Source organism: Ambystoma mexicanum, chromosome 11, assembly GCF_040938575.1.
Source record: "Ambystoma mexicanum isolate Mex_15411 chromosome 11, UKY_AmexF1_1, whole genome shotgun sequence".
In the NCBI taxonomy this organism is placed as follows: Eukaryota; Metazoa; Chordata; class Amphibia; order Caudata; family Ambystomatidae; genus Ambystoma; species Ambystoma mexicanum.
The window spans coordinates 404,731,711-404,751,346 of record NC_090934.1 but is presented as its reverse complement, the minus strand read 5'-3'; the positions used below and the strand labels follow the sequence as shown (position 1 = coordinate 404,751,346).

At 43.3% G+C, this 19,636-nt stretch overlaps 1 protein-coding gene across 2 annotated transcripts in view; it reads left to right on the top strand.

Moving 5' to 3' along the window:
• The first annotated feature begins 7,275 nt into the window (after window positions 1-7,275).
• CSTPP1 (centriolar satellite-associated tubulin polyglutamylase complex regulator 1) overlaps window positions 7,276-19,636 on the top strand; it is a 1,657,587-nt gene continuing 1,645,226 nt past the window's right edge. For both annotated transcript variants that reach the window (XM_069623190.1, XM_069623189.1), the window contains exon 1: window positions 7,276-7,366. The gene's annotated coding sequence lies outside the window, so the exon portion shown is untranslated. The remainder of the gene's footprint in view (window positions 7,367-19,636) is intronic.

Genomic DNA, 19,636 nt, shown 5'->3' with positions numbered 1-19,636 from the left:
TGTCGCATTTGATAGATCGTCGGGACCGGGGGCCCGCGATACATTACGTTTCTCGATCGAGTTTTCATGTCTTTAGTCTCATATGACACTTTCCATGTTGTTTCATTTGGGGACAGCCTTTTTCCCTTGCGGGGTGTTCTTTCTTTATATAATTCCGTGAAGTAGGTAATCCAGGCAGACTCCGGGACATCAACTATCACAGCTTCTTTTGTGCATGTCTTTGGTTTTAACAGTTCCCACAGGCGTCAGGTGTTATTGTTTTTAAGGATGGACATCATATTTTCCGCTTTTTCTTGTTCTTGCATCATTTTTGCGTTTTTTAACCAATTTTTATATTTTTGTTTTGCAATATGTATGTTTGTTTTTTTAATCAAGATTGGTTCGTATTTAGCTCTTGTCACGGCGGTTCTCATTTCTTTTTTTTCGCGGCGATCGACTTGCTGTAAGTATATTTGTGCATGGGCTGTTGGTGCCCTTTCGGTACCATTGTCAATTTAAATTGATTGAAAAGCCATCCATAGTTTCTTTTTTTGTTGTCTTCTAAATCAGAGTTCTTGAGTGTTTTCATCAGGTTATTTCATTTGTTTTGGGATATTTTGTGGCGATTCATTCTGGAGTTCACCGTGATAGGTGGGATATTTATTCTCCTTGGAGAAGGACCATTTAATTCTCATGAACGCTTCAAATTATAGTGGTCGCTGAAATTGCTGGGTATGTTTTCCACGTCCTTGAAGGATGCTGAGAATCCTTTCGTAACATAAAAGTAATCAATTATTGACTTCTTGTTTCCACATGAAGAACGGTGTATAGAACCTAGCGGCACACCTTTTTTAGGTTGTTTTGTAATCAGATAAGTGGTAAGGGTAAAGGTTTTGAAGATCAGTTTGAGGTGCGGGGGGATAAAGGCTCAACCTTGGCATCTAGGTTGGATACATATATGGAAAAAGTGGTTGTTCCCAAAGAGGAATTTGGGAACGCCCGTCCCCTGCACACTATCGAATATCTGTAAAAACAGATCAATAACTATAGGGAATTTTAGTTATTCGTCCTATACATCATTTCAGGAAACATTTCACATAACCTATCTTCGTAGATCCAATAATTTTTAAAGAATTTTTAAAGAATTTCTAAACAATTTGTAAAGAAACGAAGATTGTAGAAAACAATTAGTTTCTTTATTGTACACAGTACATGGTGACGCCCAACGCGTTTCGAGTTTTCAACTCTTCTTCAGGGGCAATGGTACAATTTTTCAATTTTTCTATGAGAGAAACATAAGTCATATTTAATTTCATGTAGTATTCATATATCAAAATGTTTTGAAACTAGAGAATTTTTAACAATAAAACAATCATTATATTATGTATCAACAATATCAAAAGAATCAAAAAAATTGGGATGAAGCTTACTAGTTTACAAGATATTCCATGGACAAGGCATTGTAATCATCATTTGTGCAGACCATCCAGGATATTGCGGCATGAAATGGAAAATTGTGCGGCACAAAAAAGAAAAAATTGCGGCACACAACTGCATTTTTTGCGGCATTATTTATTGTCGAAAAATACATCATTTAACATCTTTTTTATCCAAAAACAGAGAACTTGAACAGTACAGAGTGTTGCACATTGAAACAGGAATGTTTGAGGTGATGTGGAGAACTTTTAACAAACCTTTGAGCTAACTTTATCGAGCAATAGCATCAAACTGTGAGCCTGAAATGCCCGTCATTGTTTTTTCAAAGCAGTCTTCTGAGTTAATGCCTTCTGCCACTTGATTTATAAGCACTATAATGGCACTGATTGCATAGCTTTCTGAACACCCCCGTCCATTCCTGAGCTACATCAGTTTCAGTACTTGGTCTCAATCCCATCTCCCCTAATCACATCAGTCCTAACTTGCAGCTCCTCTTTTATTCTGTGGGTTCCTAAATATAGCTCTACCAGTCGACCTCAGTCCTGACTTTCAGCACTCTACGCAACTCCTGCTTTGGTACCTTCATAATGCTGCTCAGCTATAACCCCTGCATTTTCAGTACTGGGATGTAGACAGATACAGGCACACACGCACACAGCTCTGCTGATCTACCTAAATTCTAAAATGCGCCCCTTATGCTATCCCCCTACTGAGATCCTCTCACACAGGTGTGTCCAGGCACACCTGTCCCTAGTTAAGGTAACCCTTATGGTCCATTTCTGGAAGCCCATCACTGCTTCACTACCACTCTTTAGTCATGGCATGTGAACCCAATGTGTACGGGCAGTCCTCCGGGGTTAGGTCCACACATTTCAAAACAATGACATTGAAGTGGAGCTAAACACCTTCAAAGCCTAAATTGGCAGATAAGTACCAAAATCAAAAATTTTAAAAGACTGGGGAGTGAAGCGTTGGGTATAGATAGTGGGTGAGTGCAGTGAAGAAAGAGGAAATCCAAAGATGGCATGGGGGTGGTGGGATCCCTATAAAAGTAAATGGAAGGTGTATCTTAATTAAAGATGACAACGTCGATATGATAATCTCAAAGAGACTCAGTCTCCCATCCAAATGAGTCATGAGAATCCTCCCTTCAGCGGAGGACAGGAGCATCCTCTGCAGGCCATCTGGCTTGCCTCCAAGGCTGAAGGCACTTCCCTCGCCAGCATTCGTCCCCCAGATCTATACTCCCAGTCCGTTGCTGCGCACTGCTAGAATTGTTTTGCATAAATCAGGGCATTTATGTAATTCCTTTAGCTCTTAGTCTTCACTATGGGTCACCTGCGTCTGAAAATCACCTCCTTCCCAGTTCCTATTCCAGCTTTCTACCAGATTCACTGCCTGCTCCTCTGGAAGCACTCTCGAAACCGCATAACACTCTGAGGTGCTCCCACAGTCGGTCCATCGCTACTTGTGTTCTGTGAGTTGCTCCCAAAGCCTTAATCCTCCACAGCAACACTTTGTTATTTGGGGAAGGGGTCCCTCAAGATGCTTCTTAAGCTCAAGGGATCCAGTAAGCGCTCTTGCCAGTAATCCTGCCAGGTTTCCTGGCACCTTAAATCCTTTAAGTCATTTAGTGCGGTGGACAGGCGACATCACTGGTGAGGGTCACAGCACAGCTGTGGCAGCAATGCGCTTTACAGGAGCTTGCTGCCATGTGAAGAGGATATGGGATACTGCTGTTGCCGAAGCTTGGTCTCGGCAAGCTTGGTGTCAGTGCAGACCCTCCCTATAATAACTCTGTTACACTTAATCAGGTCCACTACCTCTGCCAAACACAAAACGTGGGTTCCTTCCCCAAGATAGTTTCTATGAGTGTCCTTCACTTAAGTCCTGCTAAAAACAAGCATTTGCAAATCCAACAGTATTGACTTGATTTTAACATAACTGTGTATAGGAATTGCCAGCTGCTGCGATGGTAATTAATTGCAAGACCTTTGTCATTTGTGTCCCGTTCTGTCTGGCCACGCTCTTTAGGACAGCCAGGCTGAGTCACCACAGCCTAACATTTTGGGGTGTGGAGGGGGAGAGGGCTACAGCTCGATCAGCTCCATGGAGGGGCTTGAATTCAAAGGTGTCAACCCTGGGTCACACCTTTGAACTGAAGCCCCTCGGTTTATTTGCTTTTTGCTCAGTGGAGTTGTTAACCTTTGAGCTGCTGCAAATGGCAACCCCTCTGTGGATGCTATAAATCATTAAATGAGCGTGAAAAAGATACATAAAGCTAATGTGTCTTTTTTGCGCTCATTTAATGATTTATAGGGGCCATAGTGGGAAAAGGCAAATTTTGCGTTTTTTTGCAAATCGCAAAATCGCCATAAGCTGGGTGGTCTGTTTGTGGACAACGTGTCATATCACTAATCATCTTTTGCACCAAGTCTTGGGTCTAAATGGGCACGGTAAGTCACATGATTCGTTTGATCATGACGCAGCAGTAGTCAAAGGGTTATGCACTAGTTTATATGAAAGGAAAGAAATATTATAGGGGTCTTTCAAGATAGAATATTATAACCCAGAATCTCTCAAAAGCTATATAAGACAGAGTCTCAAAATAGTCTATTTAAATGTCAGTATTCTGGACCCAAAAAAGAATAGTTAGGAAAAGTATCAGGCAACTTACATGCCGCTCTAGAAAATCGAAGTGCTACATTGTGTATCCCTCCAAACGAAGGGAATGATTTCAGGTATAGTGTTTTGAGGGCAACAACCTATATTTGTATATTCTATGACTTCGTAAGGCAGATCCTGTTTGATCAAGGTGAGGAGACCGGCCGATGGTCTGCCTGCCTTGCTTGCAGATGCAGGATTCGTCTGTGTGAGGTAACCTTCGCAGGTTGGAGGCTCAATGAGCCATGTCTCCTGAAGGCATATTATGCTGGCTTGGTTCAGGTCTGCATGCTCTTTGTGGAATAAATGCGAGTGTCCACGTGTATTCCATGAACAACATATCGCCAGTTGCTTATTGTCTGTAGTTTGTTGTTATAGTGACATTTTGTTGTGGTATTCATTGGAATTAGTTGTTGAGTCAAGGTCTTGCAAAAAGGGGTTCGGTCTGATCCTCTCCTATTGCATTCTCCTCTCGGCTATTGATGATCTTTAGCAAGATTATGAAAGGTATTAATACTTTTATTAACGCTGTTTTTATATGTATCCTGGTTCTCAGAATTTTCAGGACTCTCAGAGCTGCTAATTTCTGAGTACATTTTGCTGGTTCCTTGATCATTCAAATTGAAAATGTCCACTTGTGTCTTGGCGGAACATTCTTCTATGTTCAGCTCGAATCCTAGGTGCATTATGTCTTTCCTGCAGGATGCAATTTTCCTCAGCATTTCTTCTGAGTGGCAATGGATCAAAATTTTATCCAGGCTTTTGTGGTCGATGAATTTGATTATTTTCAGATCTTTAGTGGTAAGGGTTCTTAGATTCGGTATTGCTTGAAATAGGCAGAGGGTGTTAGTTCTGTTCATAATTAGTTTCGTGTCACAACTTCTTAATGAATAGCGTTGAGTCCTTTGGAATGGATCTACAAATTGAGGGTATACAAGAGATCTATTTTGTTCTCTCAATCTTGTGTTCTTTTGATTCTGGCGTGCCTGGTAGTCTGGTTTTATGCTTTGTTCCTGGTTGGTTGTCTCTAAAGTCACTGAAGTTAAGGAATGGTTTGCAGGGCTTAATTCAGCATCTGATATCTCTTCACATGATAGCTCTAAGGTTATCTGGGATCCTGTAATAGTATATTCATAACAATCCAATATAATCATTGATAAGGTGTTTGTTTGTTCTTCTTGTTGGGCAGACTTCATAGAGTTTATATTCTCATTATGTTCTGATTCCTGTACTGAATAGGTGGACAGATTTATTAATGATTCTATATTTCCTTCATCGCTGTCTTCAGGTCCCACGGGTTGTGTTGGCTTATTAGTTTGTGGGTGCTCTTGAGAGCCTGTCTTTTTTTTCCTTGTGAGTTTTGTTTTTCTGAGGGGTTTGATTAGATTTTTCCAGTTTTTGGTCCCTGGTGTTGTGCCTGTGTAGCTTTTTTGTTTTCATTTACGCTATGCATCAGGTTTCTCAGAAATGCTCTGGAACCTCTTTGATGTTTTTTGGTTTGGTTTTTTATGTTTTTTTCTTTTATTTGGGGTTAACCTCTTGGATGTTGTTGTTTGAAAATGCTATGATTTTCGTTCCCCTTTTTTTGTCTTCCTTTGGGCGCAGTGGTTTCTGGATTTTGTCCAGGCGTATCAATAGGCATTGCTTTTTCCGCTTCGCTAAACGGGGCATCAGAGGTTATGTCAATTAGCATTGTTTCCTGGTCAAACTTATTATTCTCTGTTATGGGTTCGACTTGGTTTGAATGGATTAACTTCTTTGTCTGGTTTATGGGTTGGGTTCCATTTTCCATATGTTTGTATTCGGACAATTTTGCCACTTTAACTTCTGCTTGGGTGTTTGGTCTTGACGACGCTGAGATGGCGATTAAAGCTTCGATTAGTACAGCTTTGTCCGTTCTGTCTTGTCTTGCAATGTCAGCTAAGCATTGCTGCCAGGTATGGCTGATTTCGGCATTCTTGAATCTTAGATGTTAGTGCCTCTAGGCTCTTTTGTTTAGCATAGGTTGAGCCTAATAGTATGCTCTCTCGCAGTTTCCGTATTCAGTTCCTGGAGCTTTATGTATGGGATCATTGTTTGGGTTGTCACTGCCATTAACATGTTTTGTTGGACAACCATATTGGTCGCTATAGACTCTTGGGGCGTGGCTAAGTTTGCTGTGCATGTACATTTGCTTCCGTTGTTCCTGGTCATTTGATTGCTCTTCATTGTGTCTGCACTCATCATGTGGTTTTTGCTAGCCATTAAAGGGTCCATGATAGTGTTTGTCTCCGTTCTGCTGATCAAGTGGTCAGCTTGGTTTATTCGTTTCTTATTCTTCCTGTTTATTTCTTGTAATTCCATTAAGGCTTCGATTTCAGACAAATCAAGTGATAAACGCTCCATTTGTTTGGCATTAATGGGGAGGGCACTCGTCGCATTATGATCTGGTTTCCTCAAGCTTTCATAATGGTTTTTCCATTGCATCTTAGCATTCATGGCTCTCTCTTTTTGTGAGAGCGGTCCTGGGGTAGATATTCGGGCCTTTTTCCTCAGGACTTGGTCATCTATAGTACCTGCTGTCCATGGTTCGTCTTTAATTTCCGCTGTTTCAGCTGAATAATGATCATCTTTATTGGTCTGCACTATATTCAGGGCAGAGGAGCACCTATTATTGCTGTTTGGGGTTGCATTTGGCTGAATGTCGTGCAATACAGTTTGTATGATTTTTCCTTCCACAGTGTTGGTTTGTGCGTTGGTCAGCGTCATAGGGCTCATAATATTGCCCTTTGAATTTGAAGTTAGTTGCATGTCATGCGTGTTTTCTTTTTCCTCGATGTGGCCGTCAGTGGTATCTGTATTTGAAGTTAGGTGAATGTCATACATGTTTTCTTTCCCCTGACTGTGGCATTCAGTAGTGCCTGTGTCAAGGGCTTCAGAATCAATATTTCCTGGAGTGTTTATTGAATTATCTATTTTGTTTGGCTGTGGGGAGTTGCGAGCCGAGATGCGCATCTCATCCATGATTTTGGAGCTCATTCTCGTGTTCGGGTGTTTACTGTGTACCGTTTGTTCTTTCTTTCCCGACATGATTATTGGACTTGTCTCCGGAGTTCTGGCACAACTCAGTAGCAAGTATCCAAGCCACCCGATAGCACATGCGCCTGGACCAGCAGAGGTCTTGTGGTCACGTGCAACAAGGAAGAGACCGTTCTCCGCCCCTCCCTCTCTCTTCGTGCCAGGCGACGGCCAGCCAGCGCTGCCGGCTCTCGAAGTCAGGATCGAAAGAGGAGAGACAGCGAACAAGGTAGACAATTGTGTTCAGATGAAGGGGGCGGGTGGAGAGAGGCCAGAGGCGAGTGGGTCAAAGGACTGAGTCCCGCAGTGGGTCAAAGGACTGAGTCCCGCAGTCCCCACACGCCTGGCACACACGCGAAGTGTTCGTTTCATTTGTTGTAAGGCAGTAGGCAAGCGGTCTGGAATGCGATTTGGGGCTCAGACTGTTCTTTGATAGTCCGCACTCCGCTCTTCCCTCACTCCTCTCGGTGAGAGATGGCCACCAGCGCCACCTGCTCTCAGAGTCAGGAACGGTGGAAGAGCTATAGCGAACAAAGTAGACAATCATGTTCAGATGAAGGGGACCAGGGATGGGTGGAGGGGGGCCAGAGGCAGGTGGGTCAAAGGACTGGGTCCCGCAGTCCCCACACACCTGGCACTCACTCAGAATGTTCGTTTTGTTTTGTGGTAGGGGGCAAGCGGTTTGGGGCCCAATCTATTCTTTAGTAGTAGTGGAGTAATCAGGCAGAGCTGGGGTTCAGTTGGTTTACAATTTTATTGCTAGCGCGGGCAGCATACATACGTTCCTCAATATGTTTTCTTACCTGCTGCTTCTGGCTTCCGCGTGTCCCGCGGACTCCTGCAGACTTCACATTCTACCTCCACACTCTGCGGCCCGCTCCGCGGCCTGGTGTGGGTTATGTTGAGTCAATGGGCTCCTCCTCAATGAAAACAGAGAAAATACTGTGGCAGCTCCTGCAGACTCCACACTCTACCTCCACACTCTGCGGCCCGCTCCGCGGACTGGTCTGGGTTATGTTAAGTCAATGGGCTCCTCCTCAATGAAAACAGAGAAAATACTGTGGCAGCTCCTGCAGACTCCCCACTCTACCACCACACTCCTTGGCCCGCTCCGCGGCGTGGTGTGGGTTATGTTGAGTCAATGGGCTCCTCCTCAATGAAAACAGAGAAAAAATATGTACTTTTTAGTAGTGTAATGTTAAAATGCATTGCAGCTAGGTATGTGTGATTTTGATCTTTGCATTGAAAAAATGTATTTGAACTGTGTTTTGTTTGATCAATTTGAGTGTGTAGAAATTGTATACGTGTGTTCTTTACAGTCTGTGATGATTTCTGTTTTGTATAAGGCTGTTTTAAACAACCATTATTTCAATAAACATTTTTTTTTACAAAATGTTTTGCCAGGCTACACTATTCTTAATGCTTGCACATATGAACAGAGACTGCTGTCTGCTCATAATGTTTTACTAGTCCAGACAGTCATGTTGCGAGGGACCCTCCACCACCACCACCATGTTCGACTGCCACCTCCCTAGGCAGTCTGCTTGAGAACCCCACTCAGCAAGATTTGTGCGCATGGGGAGGTGGTTCAAGCCACACATTTTGGAGTTAGCATCAGTGATCCCATTGTTCAAACAAAAGAAGTGAACTCATGCCGCTCAGCCCCACCCCCAATCTGCCACCTCCACCATGCCTGCCCTCGACCCCACTGCAGACCCCACCTGGGATCCTGCATCTTCTCCCCTCCAATCCACAGTGAAAGCAAATGCATCTTAAGACCACCATTACTTTCAGCCATTGCTCCCCACAGGCCACAGCATGGAGCCTAATGCACCCCTCCCCTTCCTAATCACCCATATCTCGAGGGCATGCTAAAGACCACAGGCACCGTGACCTGCACTGCCCACAGAGCTGTGCCTGTAGCAATCACCAGTCATGCTTAAATGCGGAAGGAAAACTGGAGCACGTCAATAAGAAAAGACACTTGCCTTTTGCTAGTGTCAGGGGTGTTGCTAGGTCTGGACAAGATCTGGGGCTAGACTAATGTCGGGACTTGGGGCTAGCTAGCCTTTTGTTTGCAGCCCCGTAGCTTCTATTTACACCTACAACGCCCCTGAGCTTCTATCCGAGGCTACAACCAAAAGACCAGGGGCGATAGACCTCCCCACCCATCTCCCAGCAACCTCTCACACCAAGCAACGCCTCTGTTGAGTATTAAAGGTACATTAGACCACAGAAAGGCCTTTCAGGCATCATTATAATTTTCCAACAAATAAAGTATACAGCATAATGAAGTTATAATAAATACAATCTTACATTAGACAAAATAAATACTGTTCTAAAACACAAATTATCAAATTCTATCTGCCATTATGCCAAGAGGATAGCTCAGGGGCAATACATTTGTTTTGGAAGCAAGACAACGCAGTTCGAATCCCGGGCTTGCGTTTGGAAGTTGGTTCTCTGGTATTAAGCGCGTTATAAAAAACAATTATTCTTATTACTATTCTAAAACCTCTCCATCCTATTATTTGAGAGGAACAAACGGATTAATTTTCATAGCATTCACCAATGATTTTGAATCAATGCTTCTTGGGGGCATATGTCAATACTTTCCTAACCTAAAATACACAAAGTTTAAAATCTTAAGGATTTTTAAAGTAATCTTCAAGACCTATTTTCTTTCTTTTTTTATTGTTATATGGCTTAATAAACCTTACACAAACATATGAAAAAGAACACTGCTTCAAAAAGTGTTACATAAAACCAGATTAGTCTAAAAATAAAAAAATAAAAACATAATTTACTACATACATTATTAAATCACATATAAAATCATGAAACCTTTTTGCTGTTAATGCACTCCATTATGGCTTCCAAACACCATACAGTAGCCAGAATAAGGGGGTTGACTCCCCTCCTAATAGCTGTCTCCAAAGTTATGAATAGGTAACGGTTTGGAGGGGCTTTAATAAGTCAGTAAAGAACCTGGAAGGGCAAATGAATTGACCCATAACATTTAAAAATGAGGTGATCCAAGGTCTCAATTACATCAGCTTTACCATGCAGCCTGCACACATGCAGTTCTCTTGGGATGCTTGAACTTGCCCCCAAAACCTCGATAGTAGGGGATAGGTTCAGCCTCCGATTCATGTACTTTTTACGCAGCGGTGGACAAGAACACCTTTTAATATACTGTTCAGGAACGTTATATCTTTTCTCAGAAAGAGCTTGAAACCTGAACAGTGAGTACGCACGAATCATGGAGCGGGTTGCGCACCAAACCTAAACCCACACCGCGATCTTAACTTTTGGGGGATTAGGCATTAGATTTTCTTTGTTCCTCACGATCTTGACGAGAAGACAGTCACAGTCGTCCACCCAAGAAGCCAAATCTGGGCATGATTTATTGTACTTTATTGAATTCAGGGGCACAAATAGGGATTAACTCGGGCAAAGCAAAATCTTCCTATACAATGACAAAGATTTCCATTCCAACAGACACTTCACGGATAGTAAGGCCAACTCACATCTGATGATAACTATATGAAACCTATGTATTTAAGGAAAGAAACACACAACTGCAATTGTGATACTAACTAAGTGCCCACTTCACAACAACAACCACATTTACTCATTATACAATGCAAATTGATTCCAAATGTTACCTAAACAATTCACTCTCATCTCAGACAATTTAGGACATCCTGCCATGATGTGCAAACGCGTTTCTAAATGAGAAGGTGGATCACAATATCTGCACCTGAACAGCTGAGCTCCCGGTCTCCCTTTGCCCTGGCTTTTGCCCTGGCACCCAGTACTTCCTTGGTTGGTAAAATATTCAAGCAGAATCTTAAAAAAACATTTCTATAAATGGGATCAGGAAATGTTTGAGATAGTTCGGAACATTACCAAATGCTTTGCTCTCGCCCTTTAAAATCATGCAAGATCTATAACCCTCACAATCCAGTCCATTTCCCAGATCTTAATGTTAGCTTTACCAGGGTTTGGAGTAGTAAACCTAGATTTGTTTTAGAAAAATGACGACAATCTTTTGCCCATCTAGCCACTGAACAATCTCAGCAGTATCTTTTATAACCCGAAATAACGACTTATCATTGTCCACTAACTTTGTATGGATTGTATTCTATCTGTTACCTAATGAAACACTTTTAGTGACAATACTTTTCCATGCACTGAAGCAAGTCATCAGTTACATGGCCATGCCCCTTCGGTGACCCTGTCCACTTCACTCTACTTCCTTCAGCTCAATGTTACTTTTGCAGAAACAGAGTCATGTCCTGGTGTATTCGGAGCAGCAAAGGCACAGGCCGGCATTGCTGTGCAAATGTGTTTGCTAAGTAGGTACACTGTAATTTTCACAGTCTGCATTTAAAAACACATATCTATTATTTTTCTCTTGGGTGGGCTGCATGCACATCCCAGCCTAGTTTTGTGCTTCCTTACAATGATGTGGTATTTCTTTCCCTTTCCATGTGTGGGTGGTTCTCCCCCACCCCCACCCTTCATTTTGGATATATGTGTAATGGCTCCATTTTCTGCATAAAGAAATCTCATTCATGGAATACACTTCAATTGCTCTCAAAGAAATTCCCCCTAAAGCTTGCTCCCTTCACACATCCCTGATGGGAGCTCTTCAATTTGCCAGTGGTAGTAAGTTTTCCAACAGATTCACCTAATTATAGGAATGCCTCTTCAAAGAATGATTTTGACTGTGCAGAATAATGTACCCCAATCTTAAAACTTTGGCATACCATGAAGAAAACCATCCATCGAAAACTGGTCATGTAGCCTCTCCTTGCTTGACTCCATCAAGGTCATATTCTCTACACAAAAGACTACCAGAGTTTGAAGCATACCTGCCCACTGTCTGTAAGTGTGTCTGAGATACTAGGATTCTAGGATGGGCGAGTGAAGCAAGCTGCACAGGTGTTTGCCTGCTTGGTTCGGCGACTGATTAGTCTGCGTGTATAACCAGGTGTCCTAAATCAATAGCTTTCTGACACCAGTCATGCATAATTCAAAGTTTCAGTAGGTTTCTCGCCACCGGTTGCTGAAAGCCTAATTGACTGCCGTGAATCCTGGTCTTTTTGTTCTTGTTTCTCCCCCAGATTTGTATGTTTAGCCTGTTTTGAAAGACACATGAATTCACAATGCCCTGCAGTGCTTCTGCCGTAGGCTTTGCATTTGGCTTTTCTTTGCCCTTTGAAAATTGTGCCTTTCTGCTTTTCTTTTTCCGCAGTTGGGGATTAGCGCTAAGGCGTTTGTTTTAAGTTTAGGTATTGTTCCTTTTTTTTGCTTTGTTTTGCTTTTGTTTCTGAGCCCAAAGTTTCCATGCTGTTTGCTCAGCTAATCTTTGCTCACCACCACACCTGCAGTTTGCCTGCCTTTATTTTATTGACATTTTTTTATTAAGCATTTAGTGTAAATAAATACAAGCTTTTGCTTTAAAAGAAAACGTTTACATCTCAATTACATAGCCAAACCATCAACACAGACTTTCTTGTTGTTCCTGTACCATTTCTGTCCGTGGTTTTCAATCTTTCCTCCATGGTTTGGCAATGTATTTCGCTTCTTTAAGACAGTCATTACGTAAAACTAGTTCCAAAAACAAGGAGTCCTTTTCGTTTTTGTTATGGAACTGCTGATTTATTTTCCAGTCTATTTAACACTGTTTGAAGAAACATTCCAAGTGCTCTTGTTTTTTGGTTTGGATTGTCGTACAGGGTTGACCACCACAAATCCGGATCTAACTCACAGGCCGGCATTAATGTTGGTTTACCTCATGCTGATCTTAACTCAGTGCAGTACAATATCAGATGTCGCAAGGACTCTTCGTCCTGCTTACAAAGCCGGCATGTGGTATCGCTTACTATGCCATATTTAATAAGGTTCGTTTTTTGTTCTTAGGATCTTAAGTCTGAATCGTAAGATCAGATCCCGAGGAGTGGGGTTTGCACTCTTTTTCAGATATCCGGGCAAACCTTTTGGCAGTGTGGTAGTTCTTGTTGAGAGTGTGTGAAATTGGAAGCAGCACGGGCACTTTCCGTTTCCGCACAGTCTACAGCCAAGAGTAGGGTTTTGACCCTCTTTGGATGGTTACATAGGGTGTCTGTTGATACGTTCAAGTTTTGCAGAATCTCATTGCATTTTTCCTTCCAAATAGTCAACGGTCAAAATGGTATTTTTTCATTTTCAATTTTTGGGATTGCATATTGTGGAGGACAGTCTTTTGCAATTATCTTTCTGAATGTTGCCAAGGTTTTCCATACAACCGATACCTGCATAGGATGAAGGCCCAGTTTATGCCGAATTATACTCATTGGAACGCAAGACAGGATTCTCAGAACTTTCCTCCAAAACCTGACTTCAACCTTATCCCATGGAATTCTAAGCGCTGTGTCGCCAGGGTAGGTTATTGATGGAATCACTTTGTGTTGTAGAAGTCCGCTGTTGGTTGAATCGAGAACTTGCCATATCTTCTCTTCAGGATTAAGGCTTGTGCTATTCGCTGATCCATTTTGTGGTTGATATGCACGATCCATGGCTGATTGCTCCAATCGGCGCTTATTATTGCTCCCAGATGTTTCGAGCTTGTCGTTATCGGTATGGGCACACCATTTGAAAGATTTTTGAACTGTTGCTCTCGGTTTCTTAATTATTAAGATTTCTGATTTTCTGGGTTTATTTTTTGTTTGTTTTCTTTGACATATTTGTCCAGGGCTTCAAGCTTCTTCTGCAGGCCATTTGGGGTCTTATCCAGAATAATTAGATCATCTGTGTACAACAGGTGGCCTACTGCAGTATCGCCTAGCTTTGGCGAGCATGCTCTTGCTGGCTCGAGCCGATATTTTATATCCAAGATGGAAAAATTATAGAGTATTGACGCCAAGGGGCACCCCTGTTTTAAGCCACTTTTCATTGGTATTGCCTAGGTTAAATTGCCCTTTTGGTTTAGCTGTACTTGTATGGAAGTGCCAGTATGGAGGGCTTTAATTGCTGCCTCTAGGTCTACCGGGCTTCCTTTCCGCTCCATCTTGGCCCACAGTATTTGTCTGTCCACTCTATCAAAAGCGGCGGCCATGTCTATACAGGCAAGATACAGCTTCTGGTTTTCACAGATGGTTTTCGCCTTCATTAGATTGAATATGAGTAAGTTTAAGCCGCAATCTACTCTCTCGACAAACCCCGCTTGCCTATGATCGTAATTTCTGGACAATCCTATCCATTCTTTCAATCTTTTTAGGAGGATGCCAGCAAACATTATACCCATCTCGTCGAATAGATATATTGGTCGGTAATTCTCGGGTCTGGCTTGGTCCCCCTTTTTGTGTATTGGGATGATAATTGCTTTTGTCCATGTTTCTGGTATTTGTATGTTATTGATGATTCTTGTGAATAATACATGACACATGTCGGCCCACACTTCTGGGGCTTGTTTTAGTATGGCGTTAGACAAGCCGTCGGGCACGGGGGCCCAAGAGTTATTGGCTTTGTTAATCAGTGACATGATTTCAGACTTCTTGAATGGTATGTTCCATGCGGTCCCTGTGGGGTTTCCTTGTGTTCGCTCAATGTCATTTGATGATTGGCTATAGATTTCTTGGAAATGTTGTGTCCATTTTGCCTCGTGAATAGGGTTGATCTGCTCTGCTCCTTGAAGGCCACTATTCTGATTTAACAGTGCCCGCGTGAATTTAGCATTTTTGTTGTTAGATGCTATCAACATTTGTTCAGAGTCTTTGGAACAGTTAGGCTCTATGAGATTTGGTCCAATTCCGATATGCTTTTTTTAGTGCTATCCTTTCATCAATTGCATGCTGGTCGTTCTGTTCTCTAATGCCCTCAGATTTGATGCCAGTTGAGGTTTTTTTCTGCTAGTTCAGGGTTGAATTTATGTGGTCTAACTGTTTTGGGCTTCATGTTGGGGCCTTTTGTTTCTCTGAAAACAGTTAGACAAGCTTCATATTCTACACCTGTGTCAGTCAATGTCTGCCAACTCTGTTGTTTTTTTGAGAGTTGGTATCATATTTGGTACCAGTCTCAATCTATTTAGACCACTATTCACGTGGACTTTGTGAGCCCAGTTTTCTTGATATCCCGTGCCGCTAGCATGGTGGCTGGTTGGAACGGAACACGTAAGAATGAGCATTTTGTGATCACTTTTTGTTGTTGGTATTATCTTCAAAGAAGAAACTGTTTCAAAAGTTTCACGATCAACCAAGAAGTAGTCCAAGGTTGTGCTTAGGTTGTGTGATGTCCAAGTCGAGTCCCCTTGTAGATCTCCAACTACATTTCCATTTACCTATAGGAGATCCCGACTTTTCATCTCTGTTAACCATTTTTGCATACAGGAACATTTCTGTTGTTTTTGACCTGTGCGGCCATCAAGATTCTTCTTTTTTGTGCAATCTATGTTTAAGTCTCCACAAATAACTATTGAGGAGTTTTGATATTCTGCTCTTAACTCGTCAATATTTTTGGTCACAGTGTCCAAGAATGCATCACCATCTTTAGCCTTGATGTTCCAATACAGGTTAATTATTATTTGCGTCTTCTTTTCAGTTTGTGTTTTTCCACGTTTTTCCTCTTGGATTATTGTTATTTGAATAAGTGGTGAAGGACTCACGGCCCGTACTATGTTACCTTTGAGATTGTTCTTTATAATGGTTAAAAGGCCTGCAGATGGTCTTCCTTTCTTGCCTTTGTATGCCTTGTTCAAAAGGCACGTGGCCCTGTTCATGATTGGGGCTTCTAGCAGCCAGCATTCCTGGATACATATGATGTCTGTTATCAGTAGCTCGTCATTTAGTTGTCCAAACAGGTGTTGAAAACCTTGCGTGTTCCATGAGGCTATCTGCAGGTTTTTTGAAGCATCAGGACATTCAGTATAGTATCTTTTTTTTAGGCTAGGGCCTCAGCTAGTCAGTCCCAGGGTTTTTGTGTGTCGATTTTTGTCCCAATTGGGTCTTCACTATTCATCTGGGCCTCATCCTTGTTTTCAGAGCGTCCCTTTATCCTCATGCGAAGGGCATTTGGTCCTCGCAGGACTGTTGGAGAAAACCTTATTGGTTTTGCGTTCAGGTCATCCATAGAATATGCTTCACTTGAAGAACTGCATTTCCTCGGCTGCCTGGTTGTCATGTTCTGTTTTGTTTCTTGTTCAATATTTGCAGTTTTGTGCAACTTGAGGTCGAATCCAAGAATTCTAAGATTGTCAGCAGCTGCCCAGATTAGACTCATGACTGCTTTGGAGGACAGATAGATGCAGATCCGGTCAGTTTCTTCTTCTTTGGGAAAGGCCACAATTTTGATGTCCTTTGGTTCAACAACACATAGTTGTGGCACGTTGTGAAGTAATTTCAGGAGGTTTGATCTATTGAGAATTAGACCATCTTTTGCTTTCAATACCCTCTCAAGTAGAAGCTTGTCTACGCTGTGTTTCTCCCCTCTTTTTTCTCGGTCCCACAAATCAATGTTAGCTTGGTTGTCATGATGCCTACCCCCCGGGACCCAGACCAAGTCCAGCAACCCCGGAAGCAGGCATAAAGTTACCCCAAGCAAGCCCAACAACCCCCGCTAGGGGCTACTTTGGAGGCTATTTAAACCACGCCCGAAGAGCAGCACAAGCTTCGCGTTATTCTGCATCCAGCAGCGTAACACTCATCGTGCCTGCAAGTCTGCATCCAGTCATCTGCCACGCCCGCCTCGAGTTTGGAGCTCCTACAAAAAGGGAGAAAGAAGGAGAAAAGGTTAGAACAAGAGCAATACCTTTGATCCTTACCTGAATTCCTGATCCATCGTGCCTTCGAGCTGGAAGAAAGAAGTTATTATATGCGCGTCGCCTCGCCTGCTGCAGCGCCGCGCTGCACTCACCGGCCTTCGCAGCATCTTCACATTTCACTGCATCCTCCTGCATGTTACCGCCGCACTCCGGCACCTAAGGAGAAGACAAGAACAGCAAGGTGAGCCAAGGGAATACACAGAGGAATACCCCCATAGACTTACCTGATTTTACCACCGGGGGTACTATTCTTCTTCACGGGTCGGCGCAGCTTCCACTGCATCCTAGCCGAACCCCGGCCCCTAAGGGGAAACAAAGGGGCAGCAAGGTGAAACAAGGGACTAACAAGGGGATCCCTCCTCACCACAAAAGACTTACCTGATTTTACCGCCGGAGGCATTATTCCCCGAGACTTCATACTTTCTCTCAGCGCCTGAATAAGGGAGCAAGCAACAGGTTTCATATGGACATTATTTTATCGAACTGTGTTGGATAATACAAATCCTTACCAGAACATTACCGGTTGCCACGAGGAACTCTTCAGTAGGGTCAAGCTGCAACCTGCAAGCAATCGGACAAGAGTGAAAGTCAGGCATTTGAACTCTTACGAACTACATACTTACGGCGTCTTGCCGGGAATATCGGAGTCAATATTGTCCTGGAACTCACCAATTCCTTCAAGCCAGTGAAGCAACTGGTTATCTACGCGCCCCTGCGCTCAATGCAGGATGGAGAGCTCATCTTTTCAAATCATCAGGTGAGACTATAAGAGGGAACATCCAAGGTGATCAGTGGGGAGAAAAGCGGGGTGGGTGGATTTACGCTTAACTCCATGGGTGGTTAATTCCCTTTCTCCACTTGCAGAATAATATTCCTACGGGCCAAGCAAACGAAGCTAGGTGGGCCAGTCCTGTCCGTCATCTCGGCCCTACACGCCACATTGGTGGAGACCGCAGCAGTCCAGTCCAGATCGACGCCTCTGTGGGAGCCAGGTGAGCGTAACAGAACGCGAAGCCTACCCACAAATTCCCACCCGGGCGTTATGGATACCTCAGAGACTGACCAATTGGCCCAATTACTAGGGGAACTGAGGGCTGAAGTGCATTCCGCCCGTCAAGAAACCAATGCTCTTAGGAGAGAACTGATTTTGTCAAAGGAGCGAACTGATGATCTTGCTAGGCAACTATTGCAAAGCCAGGCTGGACAAGCACCCCTACCTGGTTCTGGGGGAAATCCAGCTCCTGTGTTATCGAGTAACCCTGTGCAAATAAACCTACCAGGACATATTCCATTAGCCCCACCCGAACGCTTTGCCGGAGATCCCAAAAGGTTTGCTGTGTTTATGAACCAATGCCGCTTGCACTTTTTATGCAGACCTAGACCCTTCCCAAACGATCAAGCCAAGGTAGCCTTTGTATTGTCATATCTCAGCGGCAGTGCAGCTGAATGGTCAATTCCACTAGTTACTTAAGATGACCCAATTCTTCTGGATTTTCAGGGCTTTCAAACTAGCATGGAAAGACTATTTGCCCGGCACTCCCAAGGACAGGACCTGGATAACGAACTTTTGTCCCTACGACAGGGTAACCAGGACCTTCTATCCTACATCGCGACCTTTAATAGGTTAATAGTGGAAACTGGATGGCCTGAGGTAAAACGAATCACGTTATTTCATCGAGTGCTTCGAGGAGAACTCAAGGATGTCTTGGCTCAAGTCGTGAACCCACCTCAAGGCTGCGCTGAATATATAGACTTAGTGGTCCAGTTAGATCACAGACTTCAGAACAGAAAGGCTGATCGAGCCAAGTTTGAGAATCGGGTGTTGGTCAAATCCCACGCTAACCCCAAAGGAGCAGATTCTTCAGAACCCATGCAAATCGGAGGGGTTAAAGGACCCCTAACCCAGAAGGAAAGAGAAAGGAGATGGCAAATGCAATTTTGTCTATATTGTGGAACTTCTGAACATTTTCTACGGGATTGCCCTGTAAAACCACCCAAGAAGGTGGTAGGAACTTCTGATAAAAGCCATATGGAGTCAGACTCGGGAAACGACCACGCCCGATAAGCGTAGAGGTCCGCTTGCCGAGCTTGAAGAAGGATACTCAGACCTCGCATTTCATCATACCAATGGTCCTCGTAGATCCAGGGCAGCCATCGCGTATGCACGCAGTAAGGGCATACATTGATAACGGGGCCATAGGAAACTATGTGGACTATGAATTAGCTTCCAGGATGAATCTACCTCTCTGCCGAAAAACCACCTCAGATGTCATCACCACAGTCGATGGAACTGATTTTGCCTCTGGGCATGTAACTCACTCCACCACAGAGATGAAACTATTGGGTCAGGGTGGGCATCGAGAGACTATTGTGTTTGATCTAATCAAAGCCCCACAGTTCCAAATAATAATGGGGATACCTTGGTTGGAAACACATAATCCTTGTATTGATTGGCGAGAGAAGAGAATAACCTTCCCGGATTGTGCACAAACCTGTTACCCAAAGAAAAATCAGAACGCAGGCCTGGCCACAGTAACCACAGCAGTCATACAACTACCTCCAGAATACCAAGAATTCCAAGATGTCTTCCAAAAGGAACAGGCAAACACCTTACCTCCTCACAGATCATACGATTGTCAAATCGATCTCATACCCGGTGCACAACCCCCTTGTAGCAGGATCTATGCCCTTACG